Here is a 20,630-nt window from a genome sequence, read left to right as displayed (position 1 = left end):
CCTAACATTAAGGATTTAGGTCTAATTCATCAACTGTTAAAATCCAGTCTAACCCAGATATTCGGTTTGTTTTCTGATGGTACTAGGGTGTGATAACAACATCTCAGTCCTTAACAAAGCCTGTACCACAGAGAGGGAACACTCAGAAATACTAACAGTGGAATGATAGGTTAGAGAAATTTAGTCAACGAAACTTCAAGTCCTGCAGTAGAACAGTAGACTTGTCAGAATGTTACATAGGGGTCTAATTTAGTAGCTTCTCGACATATGGGCAACAATATGGTCTCAGTGGTTCCCTGTTACTGGCATGGCTGAGAAGGAGGTAGAAATAATTAGACATCTAACAGGCAAGTGGCTGCTCTCACAGTTCAGCCAAGGCTTTTGCAGAGGGCACAAGATATTTTTAAACCCCCGTTCTTTTGCAGCTAAAGAAATTGTACATTTTTCTTTTACTGGTAAATAGGCATTAGTTTCTTTCAGAGTCTGACGATAAAGAAATGATAGAAGTCATAAACCTAATTCTTTCATGCAGTTTCCTAAGGAACTGTATATGTGTCCTATGATGCATGCAGTGGAACATTAGGAGGCCAAAACACTAATATTATTCTTACTTTCCTCTCCTTGAAGAATGCACACATCCAAACAATTTGTTTTTATCAGTCAGAATCCGCATTCTGCACATTAAATGAGGGACCTAAGGATTCTGCATGACGCCTGCCGAACAGGCCATAAACAGGTACATGGGAGAGAACTAGGACAACAAATTCTTCCCCCAACCAGACTGTAAAAACTGGTCAAGGTCAATGAATCTATCTTGATTCCTACCCACAACACTGTCACCACTATGACCAACCAGCACAGTTCTCCATATCCACCAGTAATTTATAAATATTGGCCAATGTATTGATATTTTTCTAAAATGCAGACTCTGTATGCATGGCCTCTAGAAGAAAGCGCAGAGAAATCAAGCAGTACAAAAGTGCGATGCTTCTTCTTCGTGCTGTCTTTATCACACACAATAGGACCTGGCAGGAGTTCAGCCCACAGGAAGGTTTGATTTGTCTGAGATTAGACACTTTTTTGGAAGTAAACAGCATTTTCCCCAAAGAAATCACATACAAAAATTTCAGCTTTTGCTTTCTTTATATAACCAAGTATGTGTATATTTTCGAAAACTAAATTTCTTGTCTAAAACTCATCTCTTGTTTATATCCAAAGTTACAGACTGAACGTTTATATCCCACCAAAATTCACATGTTGAAGCCTTAACACCCAATATGATGGTATTTGGAGGTAGGGTCCTTGGGGGGTAATTAGGTTAGGATGTGGTCATGGGCATGGGGCCATTATGGGATTGGTGCCTTTATATACAGAGCTCACTCTCTCTCCACTTGCACGCACTGAAGGCCTTTTGAGGACAAAGGGAAAAGGTAGCTATCTGCAAGCCAGGAAGAGAGCTCTCACCAGGTCCCAACCATACTGGTACCCGAATCTTGGACACCCTTCAAAACTGAGGAAATAGGGGTGCCTGGGTGTCTCAGTCGGTTAAGCATCCAACTTCAGCTCAAGTCATGATCTCATGAGTTCCGGCCCACATCAGTCTCTGTGATGATAGCGTGGAGCCTGGAGCCTACTTCGTATTGTGTCTTCCTCCCTCTCTGCTCCTTCCCTGCTCATGCTTTGTCTCTCTCTCTCTCAACTAAATAAACATTAAAAAAATAAAATAAATAAACTGAGGAAATAAATGTCTGTTGTTTAAGCCCCCCAGTCTATGGTATTTTGTTATAGCAGCCCAAGCAGACTAAGACATCCAACAAAACAGTAGGGATAAATGTGATTGAGAGCAGAATTAGTGGTCATATGGGAAAGGACAGCGGTGACACAGAAAGGACATACACTTAGGAAACCAGGATACGTTTACCTCTGACTTTTTTTTTTTTTTTTGAGAGAGGGAGTGCAAACAGGGGAGGGGCAGAGGGAGAGACAGAATCTTAAGCAGGCTCCACACCCAGTAGAGAGCCCTGTGTAGGGCTCGATCTCTCTACCATGAGATCATGAACTGAGCCTAAATCAAGAATCAGATGCTTAACCAACTAAGCCACTCAGGTGTCCCTACCTCTGACTTTTAAAAACAAATATTTTTAATGTTTATTTATTTTTGAGAGAGAGAGAGAGAGAGAGAGGCAGAGAGCAAGAAGGGGAGAGGCAGAGACAGAGGGAGGGAGACACAGAATCCAAAGGAGGCTCCAGGCTCTGTGCTGTCAGCAGAGAGCCTGACATGGGACTTGAACTCACAGACCGCAAGATCATGACCTGAGCCGAAGTCAGACACTTAATTGACCAAGCCACCCAGGTGCCCCTGAGGTTTTTTTTTTTTTAAAGATGGAATTATCAGAGCCAGACAGGCTACGTCTGCCTTGTCAGGGAGTTAGGCACTTCTGTAGAAATTAAAAACTCTGTGACAGAAGACTAAACCCAGCCACTGAGGCTAAAGGTAAACAAGCAGGTCTCTGACAGCTGCCGTATGAGACAGATGCACATGGACAGCATTTGCAAAGTCAGATCTTAATTTCCAGACTCACTGGAATTTGATACTATGAATTCCAAAGTCCAACCGACTTTCCAACTTTCTATATATTTACAGAGGGAAGAAGACATTATCATGTAATACTCCCCAAAGCATTCTACTTGTCTTTATAAATTTGCTCTAGAGAGAAGCATTGTATTAGATTCTGCAAAGAAACAGAACCAACAGGAGAAAGAGATGGATATAGAGAGAAACAGAGAGAGAAAGAGATTGTAAGAAATTGCCTCATGTAACTGTAGGGACGACAAGTCCAAAATTGTAGAATAGGTGAGTAGGCTAGAAATTTAGTCAAGAGATGATGTTGCAGTCTTGAGTTCAAAATATGTCGGGCAAGAAACTCAGGCAGGGTTTCTATGTTGCAGTCTTGAGGAAATTTGGTTCTTTGGGAAACTTCAGTGTTTGCTATGAAGGCTTTTGACTGATTTGGATAAGATCCAACCAGATTGGGGAGAGCAATCTAATTTACTAAAGTCTACTGACTAAATGTGAATCACATCTAAAAACTATCTTCACAGCAGCATCTAGACTGGTGTTTGGCCAAACAACTGGGCACCACAGCCTAGCTAAGTTGACACATAAAATTAACCATGACAAGCATAAAATGGGAAATAAAAAGACAAGAAAAACAAATGTCCAAAATCTTCCAATATTTCTTCTGTCCTAACCAGCTCATCTTTTAAAAAATGGGTGTCATCCATTGGCATTAAACTACTCACTGAATCAGATATGGTCTATTATATCCCTTGCATTCCCAAGGCATCCCCAGAATTTTTACTAAAGTCAACATGGTAATGCAGGATGAGTTTCTGGTATGCAAGAAATAAATACAGTCAGCCCTAAGTTATGAAATGTCAAAAGGTTAGTAACCTAAGGCAAACATACACCCAAAAAATAGGACATGTAGTGAGGGCTGGGATACTGCTTATCTGTTCAGCATTTTAACCCCAGGAGCTAGTGCTATGCCTGGCACACAGTTGGTCTTCAGAAATCTTTGTTAAATGAATACCTGGATGAATTAGGTAAGTAAAAAGGGATTAACATTATTAAAGGTGCTTCCCACTTCAAGACGACAAAGCCAGGTGGAGGCCGGTTTTGTTTCTTTGTTTTTCTACTCCATTGCAAAATAATTACCTCCGCAAATTGAACAGATACACTGTACTCTGGTCTTCATGTCAGTAAAGTCTCGTGGGTATTTTGGAGCTATTCATTTTGTATCACAGCACTCAGAATTCAGTAAGCATATTTACTAACTGTGTAACTTTGGACAAAAATAATAGCTAACACCAAATGTCAAGTACTGTCCTTAATGCTTATATTTACCCATAACATTCTCAGGCTCAGTTAGAATTTGAACTCGGTCTGGTTCCAAACACCTCTCTCTGCCTCTACTATACCGCAATTTACTTACTCAGAGGCTCAAAATGTTCATTTACAAAATAAAAATAATAATTCCTCCCTTGTAGAACTGTTTTAGGGTTAGTGCCAACTTATAGCACAGTGCCTGGCATACAACTAATGGGTCCTGAGTAAAATGGTGGTAGTGGAGGTGGAAACAATAGTAGCAATAGTAGCTCTTGCTATTGTCATTGTTATCATTTTTATGGCTGAAGTAGACTCCCTCCACAACCAACTAATTTTATAATTGCTACTTAAGTAACAAAATTCAAGGGGACATGGGCTTATCTCTGTCCCTTAGTTCAAAAAATAAATAAAACACACACACTAATAAATGTGAATTCTGAGATGCAGAGTTGTCACTTCTAAATTGTTTGGCCAGGCCACTCAGCCTTAACATCAAGTTTTAGACTAAAGTTGCAGGAAAATTGTGGTAAATTAATGATGACTAAAAATTCTTTACTACTGCTTCTACTGAAAAACAGATTCTAATTTCCCTCTCCCAGAATCTGGGCTGCCCTTAGTAAATTGCTTGACCAACGAATGTGACAGAATGGACATTCTGGAAATTTTAAGACTAGGTCATAGAATCCTTTCAGCTTCTGCCAGGGTCACTTGCAATACTTGCTCTAGAAGCCCTGAGCTCCATAAGGAATTCAACTCCGGGTAGCTAAGGCCAGCCTTCTAGCCATCTCCATCAAAATGGCAGACATGTGAACAAAACCATTTTAAACCCTCCAGAACAGTCCATCTGCCAGCTTAATACCACCAGCTGACCTCAATCAACACCACATGGAATAGACAAATCACCAGAAATCTTAAATTCCTGATCAACAAACTAGTGAGATATAACAAAACAGCTGTTTTAAGCCATGAAGTTTTGGGGTAGTTTGTTAGCTAGCAATAGTTAACTAGAACATAAAGAACTCCAATATACAAAATGAAAAATGGCACAGCACTGTGTCCTGAGAGGGAATATTTTTCTTATTCAGCTGCCATTCAATACAATCTAAATGAGTGATGTTGAGTGGGCAGCACTGGTCAGAAGGGAATATTTTTATTGGAAAAAGGAAATGAATCCAGGTTAGTTAGCAGGAACAGAATGTGTGATGTCAGTGAGTTCAAGGCAATGGTTACAAGTCACCAAGACCATGTGAAGATAAAATAAAAGGACAGAAACCAGAATGTTTACATTCTTGCTACCACAAAATTGAAAAAAATCAAGAACAGAATTATATCAGATGGAGAGGAGGGTCCAAGTGGGACTAAAATGCATGTGCCATGCAGATGCCCTTAGTAACAGGATCCTCTTAAGTTAACAATATTGCAATGAGAAGGTCACATACAAATTAAGCTTATGATAATTAAGGCAGAGATACATGTGTGTCACTAATCCTGTTTTGGGGAAGGGTCTGAAAAGGAGTGAGAGAGCCTTTTTTGCAGTAAACAAAAGGTGAGAGCCTGAGAAAAAGAATTTGAGTTGTGCATAAGAGGGTTAAATAGGGTCCATGTGCTCCAGAACTTTTTATGTGGCAGACTTGTGATATCTTCCTCTGACTGAGTCAGTGAAGAAAATAGATAATATGTCTTTTTTTTTTAATTTTTGCATGTATAAGTTGGTTGTTTTTTAAAATTTTTATTATAGAAGTGTAGTTGACATACAATGTTATATTAGTTTCAGGTATACAACATAGTGACTTGACAATTCTATACATTATGCAATGCTCACCATGATAAATGTAGTCACCATCTGTCACCATACAGTGTTATTACCATATTATTGACTATATTCCCCATATTGTGTTTTTATTCCCATGATTCATTAATTTCATAACTGGAAGGCTGTATCTCTCCTTCATTAATTCTGCCCATCCCCCATCCCCTTTTCCTCTGGCAACCACCAGTTTGCTCTCTGTATTTATGAGTCTGCTTTTGTGTGTTTGTTTTTAGATTTCACATACAAGTGAAATCATATGGTATTGTCTTTTTCCATCTGACTTATTTTACTCAGCATACTACACTTTAAATCCATCTATGTTCCCAAAAATGGCAAGCTCTCATTTCTTTTTCATGGCTGAGTAATATCCCATTGTATGTATAGTATGTGTGTATATATATACCATGCCTTCTTTACCAATTCACCCATCAGGGACATTTGTGTCATGTCCACATCTTGGCTGTCATAAATACTGCTGCTATGAACATGAAGGTGCCATGTATCTTTTCAAATTAGTGTTTTCAAATTTCTTGGGTAAATACCCAGTAGTGGAATTACTGGATAGTATGGTATTTCTACTTTTTTTCTTGGTATTTCTACTTCTAATTAAATGATATATATATATAAGCTACCTGGCTGGGGCATCTGAGTTGCCTAGTGGGTTAAGCATCTGACTTTTGCTCAGGTCATGATCTCACAGTTCATGGGTTCAAGCCCCACATCAGGTGAGCTCAAGCCCAGCTTCTGGTGAGCTCAGGTCCCACTTTGGGTGAGCACGAGCCCTGCTTCAAGTAAGCTCCACTTTTCTCTCTCTCTCTCCCTCTCTCTCTCTTTCCCTTCCCTTTGCTCACTTGTGCCTTCTCTAAAAGAAGGAGAAGGAGAAGGAGAAGGAGAAGGAGAAGGAGAAGGAGAAGGAGAAGAAGCAGCAGCAGCAGCACCTACCTGGCCTGTTGGCAGCTGTTGCTGGATAGAAGAAAATCAGGCAGAGTGAGATATATAAATCAGTAACCACAAAGCCTAAAGAAGTTTGCAATTCCTTTACTTAACCTATGCAACACCCTTCTTGAGGCAATAAGAGTATCTTCATTTCTAGAGTTATGCACAGAGCTGTTAAGCAACTTATTTGAAACCATGTGACACTTAAAAGTTTGCAAAACAAGATTGTTTCTGATTTGTGGTATTTTATTAATACCTCTCTCCCTCTCTCTCTTCTTCTCCTGTTCTCCCTCTGTCTCCCCACCCCCTAGGAAGTTAAGAGATTTGGTATACCATGGAAAACCCTTCCTGACTATTGTCAGGCAGACATTTCAAAGTAACCCTAGTTTTCCTGTATTTTTAAGTAGCCCCATAACAAGGGAAAAAGATAACTGAAAACTATCCAAGAGACAGAAACTAATGAGAACTTTATTCCATGACACTGTATGGTCAATATTTTTATTTCAGGAAATTCCTGTCTGCAGAAAGATTCTGCTGTTGTAACCAGCTATTCTTGAAGAGCACTGCTAGGTGGCATCCCAAGGTTAAAAGCAGTTGGAACAAAACAAAACAAAAATGTCATTCTTCTACAATCCAATATCAAAGTATACATAATTTCCCAGCAGCATAAAACCTAAAGGAATTCTGACCCATAAGCATTGATTTCTTTTTATTTGCTAAAAAAAATCAAGTTTAAAGGGATATATAGCTTCAGAAATCTCTTTTTATCTTTTGTTTTTAATAGTGAAAGAAATTAAAATTTTTGTAAAATGTAAAGATAGTCAACAATCCTCGAGACACAAACTATTTTCTAAACAATTCATCCTGGAAAACATGTTGCTTATATACAATTTAAACACAGGCTTAAAATAATTAATCCCACAGAGAGGAAAGAAGAAGATTTCATTTTATTTTTAAATGTTAAGCAATTCAATACCTTGCTTTCTCTTCAAACTTAAAAATAAATAAATAAGTAAACTGCAGTGGACAGAGTCACCCCATAGGTAATTTTCTATTTTCTTTATGATCCATGATCATCGATTACATACTGTCTTATGTTGCTTTGTATTTCTTTTCATTCCAGCAAGGTTTTGAACTCCTTAAGCTCAGATACTATGTTGCCTTTTTTTATCCCTCACTACATAGAGTTCTAGACATACAAGATAACCAATCTATTTTTCTTAATCTGAAATCCACACAAAGAACATGTTCTATGATACAGTGTATATTTCTTCCAAGCATCAGACAAGATTTTTAGAAAGTTGATGAAGGATTATTTTTACAACTGTTTGAAATTTTAAACCTTGTCCAAAATTAAGAAATTTATAAAATCATGATTAATATTTTTATCCTAGGAAGCAAACATTTCATAAAGATCAAATAGTGAGTATTCCTAACTCCGAGGACAGAGGTCAAAAGATGGTTGAAAGCTTCATATTAATAAAAATACAATGCTAACAAAATCAGTGGGGAAAAGGTACAAGGTGAGGTATTTGTACCCTAATCATAAAGGAAAGAATGAGAAATAAATGTCCAGAGAGATATCTGAAAAAATAGGACATACATACCATTTTGATGTTAGCAAGCATTTTAAATTACTGAATTTGGACTTCCACATTGACACAATGAAAGATTCTATATGGTGACGGAATCCTGATAAGCTTCTTAAATTCCTAATATTCTTGAGGACACACAAAAATGTAAAAGGTGGCTTTGAGGTCAAATAATAAGATCTCAGAAAATCCTGGTGGAATTCCTACCAAATGCATCATCAGTCAAGATGAATTGAGAAGTACATTACTCAACCACATATCACCTACTCTATCCTTCTGAAACAGAAGAAAAGGCCACCCCACCCCTGGCAATCAGTGCTCAAGACAAAAATGAGAAGCCCAGAAGGAAGACAAAAAGAATAAAATGAGAGAAGACAATACATATGAAGGGTAGAGGTCAAAGAGCTAGCTAAGAATTGTAAGTGTTTCAGTAAAAGAAAAAAATGATGGAAGTATTCAAGAAGACAGTAGAATAATCAAAGTCAACTGAATGATTAGTGTGTCACAGCTGTGACCCCAGGAAGTTTATATCCATTCAAGTAATTATTCATTTGTAAGAGCAACAGAAAAACTTTCTCAAATAAATAAGGACAAAAATATACTATTGATGAATGCCCTTTGTTAAGTTTATTTTTTAATTTTTTATGAATATAATTTATTGTCAGATTGGCTTATATACAACACCCAGTGCTCATCCCAACAAGTGCCCTCCTCAATGCCCATCACCCATTTTCCCCTCTCCAAACCCCCCCATCCACCCTCAGTTTGTTCTCTATTTTTAAGAGTGTCTTGTGGTTTGCCTCTCTCCCTCTATGTTTGTAACTATTTGTTTCCCCTTTCCTTCCCCTATGGTCTTCTGTTAAGTTTCTCAAGATCCACATATGAGAGAAAACATGTGATATCTGTCCTTCTCTGATTGACTTATTTCACTCAGCATAATGCCTTCCAGTTCTGTCCACATGGCTGCAAATGGCATGATTTCAGTCTTTTTCATTGCCAAGTAGTATTCCATTGTATATATAAACCACATCTTCTTTATCCATTTAAGACAATATTCTCAAACTTTTTGTTTAAATAAGAAATCTATAAAGTAATTTTATCTCAGGCATGTGAAATAAGAGGTAAATAACAATAATCTCCTTCAGACTTCACAGAGACTTCACAAGTTTTATACCTTTTAGGAAAAAAAGTGATGTCTACATCAAAATTATTACCAAGGCAAGTAAAACAACCAATCAAAATTACTGACCTTTCAGAAATTAAAGGTTACTGTCAAGAGTAGTTATCAATAATCTCTGAAGCCCAGGTATCTTATAAAAATCCTTATCTAAAATTAACATAGCAAGAATAGTTTCTGGTTTTCTCTGCAAGTGCAGGGAAAGAAGAAATAAACACTTCCTTCTTATATTGCACTGCCTTCTTTTATTCATGACTAGGAAGGCCTGTATTTCAAGACTAAGTACTGGGATTCCTTTGGTTACCACTGACAGGAAAAAAAACAATCCTCAAAAGCTCAAAGCATATAACATGGAACAGAAAAAACAAAATAGCATTATAAGCATCAGAATGTGGAACATATAAGGCTTTGCATTGCATAAATAATTCAAAACCACCACAATTTTGTGTATCCTATGCATATATCTCTAAGAAACAGAAAGCTGTAATATATGTTATATATTAATTATATATTAATTTATTTATTAATTATATATAAATTAAATATAAATTATATCTCTTTAAAATTAAAAAAAAACTTTTAATGATAAAAATGTAAAATAATAAGCTAAGCCTGTAATCCCAAATTATTTTAACATATGTGTTAGAAATGCAATAAGGATTATAGAAGGATGAGGATTATACAACTTACTATTATATATAGGATAAGTTACTGTTTTCATATTGATTTTGATAATTAGAGAAATGCAAATTCAAATATATATCTGATAAACCAAAATTCAACCACTAGTAAGATTTTTATCATAATACTTCATGATTATAAAATACCCTAAATATTAATATAGAAAACTTGGAAAACACCAAAAAGGGTAAAGAAAAAAATAAAAAAACTATAATCTCACTGTGACCCAGCAACAGCCAGTTGGTTGTTTCTTTCAGGCAATTATGAGTGTGTGTGCCTGTATGTGTGTGTGGTGTAAAACATAAAAGTATCATAAATGTATTTCCTCATGATGCCATACAGAACCACAATATATTATATATCTGTCACACTTTTTCCCTTACTACTATATAATAAGCTTTGTCCCATGTCTTTAAATATCCTTTCAAAAATTATTTATAAATACTGTCCCATCACTTGCTATAACTAATTTAATAATTCCCCTTCTGTTGAATATTTAGGTGATTTTCAATTTTTTATTAACATAAATAGAAATATAAAAAGTTCTATATTTCAAATATCTTATTATTTTCATAGAATTAAATTCTAGAAGTAGAATTTTAGAAGAATGAGACAATATTTATAGAGGCTAATATTATAAAATTATACTTAGAAAAGGTTGTACCAACTAATAAATACCTTAGCAGTGTTTGAAAGTTCTCATTTCACCAAATCAAAACCACAAGGAGATATCACTCACACCTGTTAGAATGGCTATTGTTAAAAAGACAAGAAATAACAAGTGTCGGTGAGGATGTGGGAAAAGGGAACCCTTGTGCACTGTTGGTTGGAATGTAAATTGGTGTAGTTACTATGGAAAACAGTATAGAAATTCCTCAAAAAATTAAAACTAGAACTACCATATATTCCAGAAATTCCACTTCTGAGTATTTATCTGAAGAAAATAAAACAAAAAGATAATATGCACCCCATGTTCAGTGTAGCTATCATTTATGATAGCCAAGATATGGATAAAGAAACTGTGGAATATATATACAATGGCATATTATTCAGCCACAAGAAAAAAGGAAATGCCACCATCTGCAACACCATGGATGGACCTTGAAGGCATTATGTTAAGTGAAATTAAGTCAGAGAAAGAAAAACACTGTATGATATCACTTATATGTGGAATCTGAAAAAAAAATTAAAAAAGAAAGAAATGAACTTATAAATACAGAGAACAGATTGGTGGTTGCCAGAGGTGAGTGGAGAGGGGGTGGGCAAAATAGGTGAAGGTGATCAAAAGGTACAAACTTCCAGTTATAAAATAAATGTCATGGGGATGTAATAATAATGTACTGTATATTTGAAAGTTGCAAAGACAGTAAATCTTAAAAGTTCTCATCACTAGAAAAAAATTGTAACTATGTATGGTGACAGACATTAACTAGTCTTATTGTGATCATTTTCAATATACAGTTGACCCATGAACAACACAAGTTTGAACTGCACAGGTCCACTATACACAGATTTTTTTTTTAATTTTTTTTCAACGTTTATTTATTTTTTGGGACAGAGAGAGACAGAGCATGAACAGGGGAGGGGCAGAGAGAGGGAGACATAGAATCGGAAACAGGCTCCAGGCTCTGAGCCATCAGCCCAGAGCCCGACGCGGGGCTCGAACTCACGGACCGCGAGATCGTGACCTGGCTGAAGCCGGACGCTTAACCGACTGCGCCACCCAGGCGCCCCTACACAGATTTTTTAAATAAGTATAGTACAGTATTGTAAATATGTTTTCCTTATGATTTGCTTAATAATATTTTATTTTCTCTAGCCTTCTTTATTATAATGCAGTACATATAATATATATAACATACAAAACAAATGTTAATCATCTGTTTATGTTACATCAAGTCTTCCAATCAATAGTAATAATAGTAGGCTATTATTAGTTAAGTTTTGGGGCACCTGAGTAGCTCAGTTGGTTAAGTGTCTGACTTCAGCTCAGATCATGATCTCACAGTTCATGAGCTCAAGCCCTGTGTCAGGCTCTGTGCTGCTAGTGCAGAGCCTGCTTGGGAATCTCACTGTTCTTGCTCTCTGCCCCTCCCCCACTCACTCTTTCTCTCAAAATAAATAAGTGAACTTTTAAAAATTAGTTAAGTTTTGGGGAGTCAAAGTTACGCACAGATTTTTTACTGCACCCTGCATTATTCAAAGGTCAGTTGTATACAAATATTGAATCAAATTCAATCTAATCAAACTAATATAATGTGCATCAATCATATCTCAATTTGTAAAAATTCTTTTTAAAAAAGTTTTTCTTTCCCTACAGACTTTACAGTGGATTATCTGCACTTGGATATATTCTGCCAGTTTCTCAAAACTAACATGTCAACACAGTTATTTTCTCCCAACCCCTTCCAAGCTACTTCTCCTCTGGACTTTTATGTTTCTGTAAAAGACGTCTGTTCCTCCCAGACAGCCTGGCAACATAACACAAAGTCTTCATTGAGTTCTCTCTTCTCCCTGACTCCACATCCAAGCAGTTGTCAAGTCTGGCCCCTTATCCTTCCCAAAATATTTACCACATTCATCCCTTTTCTCCATTCTCATTGTTAATTCTATTAAGTTTCTCCCATCTTATCAAATTGGATCCTTTTTCCGATGCCTGTCCTATACCAGTGTGTGAAACTGTGTCTGGTTGTAGATACCAACACTATCCGTCTAGGTGGGGTTAATCTAGCTTTGTCTCTTCATGCCCCAGCTCCACTGACAAGAACATGAAACTGTGACATAGCCAATACTCCTGGGTCATTCAGTTAACCTAAATGAAAAGAATGAATCAGAGATAGTCATAGATTGTGTTAGTCATCTATTGCTAAGTAACAAAACTACCATAAATTTGGCAGTTTAAAATAACATGCATTTGTTATACTACCATTTTTGTAGGTCAGGAATCTGGCTATGGTTTAGCTGAGTTCTATGTTATAGAGTCTCTCACAGAGCTGCTACAAAGATATAGGTCAATGATCTTTCCCACTGGGATTTCCAGAAAAATATGGATGGGGAAAACAATAGAAAAAAAGGAGAGAGAGAGAGTTCAGTGGTGGCAACCACCCTGAAGAGCTCATCAGAACTTCACAATCCACTGATTAAGAATATCAGAATTAGACTCAAAATAGAAAACATCCAACTGTCTAAGGAAGATGGTCACTATGGATCCAAACTTATTTACTGTTTTGAGCATATAAATAGATGTTAATTCAACAAACATCAATGAAACAATTTATTGTCTGCAGCGCACCATATATCATGCACTGGAGAAAATTAAGATGAATAAGCCATAAACAGTTCATGCTGTCAGAGAATTCATACTATAGCAGAACAAAGGAAGAAATGTATTCACAAATTGCTATAACAATGTAGCATGCAATAAACGTCATAAGAGATGGATTCCTAAATAAAGTGCTTGGGTGCAGAGAAGAAGGGAAAGTTATTAAATGTTGGAATTTAAGTAGGAAATCCTTCCTGAAGAGTGGACTATGGAATGATCAGAAGGAATGAGAAAGGACAGAGAAGAAATCTGAGAGCAAGCCAGCCAAGGAGAGCTCTCGTAACCTCTGAGACTTTCAGCTCTTCCTATAAAAATAACAGATATTGAAGAGGGCTGTAAAAGTACCAAATATTTTTGAAGAAAAAATGGAGTAACCAGGGTTCTTATGCATTGCTTATGGGAGGAAAATTGGAAGTTTCATAACAAGTTAAACATATATCAACCCTATGACCCAGCAGTTCTATTTCTACATGTTTATCCAAGGAAAAGGAAATAACATGTCCACAAAAAACTTGCACAAGATGTTTCATGGCAGCTTTACGCATGATGGCCAAAATTCAGAAACAACAGGAAAATGAATACACAACACATCAACACAACAGAATTTTCTAGGGAGATGGAAATATTTGTATCTTGCTGTAATTTCCAAAATTACAGTGAATAAGTTCACTTAAGATATGAGCACTTCACAGGATATAAGTTATATTTTTTACCTGTCAGGTTTCAGTCAGGAGACAGGAACCATGCAATAATCTGAACAGGGAAAGTTTAATATAAAGAATTATTCACTGTTACAACAGATTACTTACCAGTGGGTAAAGAGAACTCTAAGGAACAAATAAATAGAAGAACAATGCAGCAACCATTACCTCTAGGGCTGAGACACAGCACCTAAGGATGAAAACAGAAGAGACCCCCAGGGCTGGGATCCAGGCTTTGTTGGAGAAGGCACAGCAGTAGCCCCTAAATGGTGCTTACTTGGTGCCGTGTTAGTGAAACTCACTGGAGGAAGCCTTCACCAGGAGGTGTTGCACCTAAGGACTCACTACAAATCCTCCTGCACAGGTAGTGAGCTGGGAAGCTACCTTCTTAAGTACTGGGAGAGGCTGCCCACAGAGAAGTTCCATGCTGTATAGCTCACTGGAAAACTGCCCACAGGGATGGTGCAATGGGAAGCTATCTCCTAGGATGCTAGGGAATGAGGGCAACAGGGAACTAAGCGCTGGCCCACTGTCCTGTGTACTCCCAGCTGTCATGCTTTGCAGAAGGATTTATGTGGAGCACACTAAGAACCAGAAGAAAAGCTTGTTCCTCCCCCGGTATCCTTCTAGTACTCTCCACCAACAAAACTTTATGTTGTGCAAGCTGGCAAGGGAAAAATGCTCCGTATCACAAGCAGCAATAAAGGGTAGATTTAAAACTGAGACAACAAATATATAACTCACACATACCTCAATTTTAAAAGGAAGATATATGAGGAGACTAAAATGGTCAAACTCAGAAAAGCAGACAGTTGAATGGTGGTTGCCAGGGATAGAGATAAAGGAAGACAGGGAGGTATTGGTCAAAGGGCGCAAGTTTCAGTTATAGAAGATGAATAAGACCTAGAGGTCAACTGTTAATGTACTGCCTATAGTTAACAATATTATATTGCATCCTTAAAAATTTGTTAAGAGTGCTAGAAGAGGGTGGTAGGAAACTTTTGGAGGTGATAGATGTGTTTATGACATGGATTGTAGTGATTCATAGATGTATGCTTACCTCCAAACTCATCACTGATAAAGTAAATATATACAGCTTTTTGTATGTCAATCATACCTCAATAAAGTTCTTTGGGGAAAAAAGAAGGAGGAAGAGGAGGAGAAAGAAAAGGAAGGACTGTGGCATTTACAGTATTATGGGTGATGGCCCACTTAACTAGAACTGATATAACTGACTAAATTTGAACTATAAATGACAGACAGTAGACATTAAGCATTTACTCAGATTGTACAAGGCACTGTGCTATTTTCTTTAACACTCATAATATTTAAAGAAGTTAATTATTATTATTTTCATTTTAGTGAGGAAACTGCGACTCAAAGGGAATAATTAAGTTATCTTGAAGTTCACAAAGCCAGATAGTGATAGACTCAGACTTTGAACACAACTCTGACTCCAAAGCCTCACTTTGTATCTTATTGATGATGCATGATCATACCAATGCCAAACCGGAAAGTCTAGATTCTGGCCCCCAGTAATTACATTTATACTTCTCCCACCTAAGTCTCTACCACTGTACACAAGAAGCTACAGGATCAGTTTCAGATGGTGCTGCATTTTGATAATCTTAGTGAAGAAGTAAAAAAAGCCGTTTCCCTATTCACCCAAGAATAACATCTGCAATGAATTGAAATAGTTGCCTCTATGGACAATAAAAGAGACTAAGCTGATTTTTTACAGGAAAAAAATCTACTTTAAGGCAATTTTTCAGACAAGCACATATTGTCTTTATTCCAAGGACGAGAACCAGAAACTCTACCTAATAGTCCCTGGCTATTATAATTTTGATACTTGATATACTTCTATGCATACAAGATATTCCACATCCTCCTGATAAGGCAAAGGATAGTGAATAACATCAATTGTATCACAATTTTCCCTCATAAAGTTAATGCATATGAATACTGGTTATTCAGATTAGAATTACCATTATCATTATGTTATATCATTCAATTCCCAACCTGGGAGCCAGAAAATTATAATGTGTGTGCTCTTATGTTACACAATCACCAAGTTACCCATGAGTACATGGTGGACCACTGAAAAAATATGAGATCATATTCTCTATTCAATTATTGTGCCATAACTGAAAAATAATGCTTATTCACTTTTTCCCTGGATGATTCCATCCAATTTCTAGGTTTTATGTATCACCTTAATGCTGATAATTTCCAAATTCATATCCTTAGTATTGAACTCTCTCTTGAGATACAGAATCTTGTGTCACTGACTACCTGTATGTCAAATACGATTCTCAAATTTAATAATTTCAAAATGGAACTGTTGATCTGTTTTCCTACAGTGTTTTAGAGCTAGTTGCTCAAGCCCAAACCTAGGATTCATTCTTCTTTTTCTGATTTTTTGGAAATATAATTGACATATAAGATTGCACAAGTTTAAGGTATATAATGTGTTCATTTGGTACACTTAAATATTGCAATAGGATTCCACCATAGTTCTAGCTGACACCTCTATCACATCACATAATTATCACTTTTTAATGTTTATTTATTTTGAGAGAGAGAGAAAGAGAGAGCAAGCACAGAGCCCAACACAGAGCTTATCTCACAAAACAGGAGATTGTGGCCTGAACAAAAATCAAGTCAGATGCTTAACCAACTGAGCCACCCAGGTGCCCCTATCATTTATGTTATGTAGTGCAAGGTATTAAGATCTAGTCCCTAGGAGTCATTCTTGATTCGTTTCTTCCCATCATCATCTACATTCATCAGCTAGTCATGTTGTCCCTACCTCCAAAATGTACTGACTCTTACTTCCTTCCAGCTACACTGCCCACTCTCTAGTCTAATTTCTCACCTTGACTGCTGCAACAGCACTGCTCAGCTGGCTCATACTCTGACTCCCTTAAATGCATTCTCATTAGAGAAAGCTGCTTAAAACTATCCAAAAGAGGGGTGCCTGGGTGGCTCAGCTGGTTAACTGACTTAGGCTCAGGTCATGATCTCACGGTTCATGGGTTCAAGCCCCTGGTCAAGCTCTGTGCTGACAGCTCAGAGCCTGGAGCCCGTTTCAGATTCTGTGTCTCCCTCTCTCTCCACACTTCTCCCACTCATTCTCTCTCTCTCTCTCTCTCTCTCTCTCTCTCTCTCTCTCTCTCTCTGTCTCAAAAATAAATAAACATTAAAAAATTAAAAACCTATCCAAAAGATTCTCACTGCATTTGAAATAAAACCACTCTCCTTAACTTAGCTATCAATCCTAACAGGAACTACTTCCCTGTGTCTTAGGATTCAAACAGAAAAGAGATCCACTATGAGTGATATAGATAAAATATATCAGAGGTGTTTGGCACAGAAATTGTGAGAGCTAGTGAAAGAGTTTATATAAGGTTGCAGTTTCTATATCTGATGCTGGGCCTGAAAGGAAAGATGAATGTGAAGTGAGGGAGAATAAGACCTGTAAGGATGAGCTGGAACCCATTAAAATGAACTGGAACTTGTGTCTGCCTTTCACTACATTCAGGCCTCAATTTCAATGATGCACTCTTCAATGTGAATTTGCACTCACACCTGGCTTACAAGTAGGAGAAGCTGAAGAAGGAGATTCAGCACCACATGGAGTATCTGTTGTACCACTGCAAGCCATCAGATAGAGAAAACATGCAAGCGCTACAGCAGAACATGATCCCATATGGACCTTCATAACACACATGTGGCCACTGCTTTAAACACACTTTCCAAAGCTCAGGTAGGTTTCTCTTGTGGCCACCCCTATTCAGAACTATATAGGGTAGGGAATGCTTGGAGACATAGTTCCAGCTTAGGTACATTAACATAGTATGAAATTGCTGGAGGGGCCAAGATGGCAGAACAGCATGGAAGGTGTTTTTGCATCTCTCGCCCCTGAAATACAGCCAGATCAACACTAAACCATCCTGTACACCTACAAACCTGATTTGAGGATTAACATAACACTCTGCTCAACCTGAGCCAGAGAACTCAGCAGGTGTGTGGAGCAGAGAGATGAACTGGGGGAGAAAGCCATGGAGGGCAGGGAGCTAGTTTTACTTACAGAGAGAGGACAGAGATGGGGGGAGAGTACAGAAAGCATCCCCCCACCCCCGCCCAAAAGAAGCTGGAGAGAAAAGAAACAGTACACAAAGGACTGACACAAAAGGGAGAAAGGATAAAGGAGAGGGTTTAAATTCCATTAAGACTCTATAAACGAGGAGTGCAGAGTCTGGACACTGCAGCTTGATACCTGGTGGTGCTCTCCTGGCAAAGGCGAATCCCAGGAGTGGAGAGTGAGGTCCTTGGGGTCTTTGGGCCACATGGAGAGAGGAGGTTCCCCTGCTGGGAGGACATTTGGTAGAGGCTGTGCAGCCACCCCACAGGCAAAGGTCCCAGTGGACCCCGGAGAGCAAGGACATTTGCTGGTGCTGGAATAAGGGGTGAAGTGAAGCCTTAAGAGTGAAGCCTGGCACCAGATGTGTGTTGTGATTTTCCATAATCCCTGAAACACTGCTGCTACACAATCATGTGAACTTTTTCTGGGGCAGGCTGGCACCCAGTCACAGTCTCTGGGCATTAGCAGCAGCATGGTCTCCCAAACGTTCCTGGGGGAGGGCCAGTACCCAGCCATTGCTCAGTGAGACCCGCCCCCAGAAAGGCCAAGCAGGTCAAAGCCACAGTCCCTTAGAAGTGAGGGGTGGGGAACCACAGCTGCATCAGAGATAAAACTCAGGAGGGAGGTGCCACCTGGCAACCTAATGGCTTGTTCATGGACAGTGTAAAGGCAGGGAGTGTATGGAAGCTGGAGAAAAGGAGGGGTGCAGGATTGCTAGTCAGGGAGAACACAGAGTTCTGATACCAGAAAGTAGGTAGCTGGCTGATGCCATTTTCACCCCTCCTGAACATGTGCATACACAACTACAGGCGCCACAACAATCCACCCCAGTTAGCTAAGCAGTGCCATCTAGTGGAGAATGGAGCCATTACACTAAGCCTCGCCCAACTGGGACAACCTTGCTCTTCAGGAACAACACAAGACTCTCCACCTGATTAACTTACAGGCTATAAAGTGTTTCATAGCTTAACTTCTGGCGGAAACTGATATAATTTCAATCGTACGTCAGTCTGTTTGCTGGTCCAACTATTAAACTTTTTTTTCCTTTCCTTATTCTTGAATACAAAAAGAGAAAATTTCATTTTCATTTTCCACTTCTATTAAAAATATTTTTCTTTATTTTTCTGCTATATTTTTTACTTTTTATGTAAATTTTTCAAATTCTATATTTTTACATCCATCGTTTCATTTTATTCCATTCCATTGCATTCATTTTTCAAATTTTCAAACATTTTCCTTTTTTTCTTTTCTTTTTTTATCTTTCCCTTTTTTCTGTAATCTATCAAGCTTTTTTCAACAACCAGACCACAACGCACCTAGGATCTAGCATATTTATTTGATTTTTTTGTGTTGTTTTTAATTTTGAAATTTTAAATTTTTTTACCTTATTAATTCCTTTTCCTCCTTCAAAATGACAAAATGAAGGAATTCACCCCAAAAGAAAGAAGAGGAAGAAATGGCAGCCAGGGACTTAATCAACACAGATACAAGCAAGAAGTCTGAACCAGAATTTAGAATCATGGTAATAAGAATACTAGCTGTGTTGAAAACAGATTAGAATCCCTTTCTGCAGAGATAAAAGCTAGTCAGGATGAAATTAAAAATGCTGTAACTCAGCTGCAATCTCTCATGGATGCCACAGCAGCAAGGATGGATGAGGCAAAGCAGTGAATCAGTGATATAGAGGACAAACTTATGGAGAATAATGAAGCAGAAAAAAATAGGGAGACTAAAGCAAAAGAGCACGATTAAAGAATTAGATAAATCAGTGGCTCATTAAAAGGGAACAACATCAGAATCAGGCATCCCAGAAGGTGAAAAGAGAGAAAAAGGGGTAGAAGGGTTTTGTGAACAAATCATAGCAGAACTTTCCTAACCTGGGGAAAGACACAAACATCAAAATCCAGGAAGCACAGAGGACTCCCAGTGGATTCAACAAAAACTAACCATCAACAAGGCATAGCACAGTCAAATTCACAAAATACTCAGGCAGGGAATGAATCATGAAAGCAGCAAGGGGAAAAAAAATTCCATAACCTACAAGGGAACAGATCAGGTTTGCAGCAGACCTACCCAGAGAAACTTGGCAGGCCAGAAAGGAGGGGCAGGATATATTCAATGTGCTGAATTGGAAAAACATGCAATCAATAATTCTTTATCCAGCAAGGCTGTCATTCAAAATAGAAGGAGAGATAATAAGTTTCCCATACAAACAAATATTAAAGGAGTTGGTGACCACTAAACCAGCCCTGCAAGAAATTTTGAGGGGGACTCTCTGAAGGGAAAAAAAATGGAAAACAAACAAACAAAAAAGAAAAGCAACAAAGACTAGAAAGGAACAGAGAACACCACCAGAAACTCCAACTCTACAGGCA

This window comes from Herpailurus yagouaroundi, unplaced genomic scaffold, assembly GCF_014898765.1.
Source record: "Herpailurus yagouaroundi ecotype Mexico unplaced genomic scaffold, PumYag 139, whole genome shotgun sequence".
Lineage (NCBI taxonomy): Eukaryota > Metazoa > Chordata > Mammalia > Carnivora > Felidae > Herpailurus > Herpailurus yagouaroundi.
Note: the sequence above shows the minus strand (reverse complement) of the source record.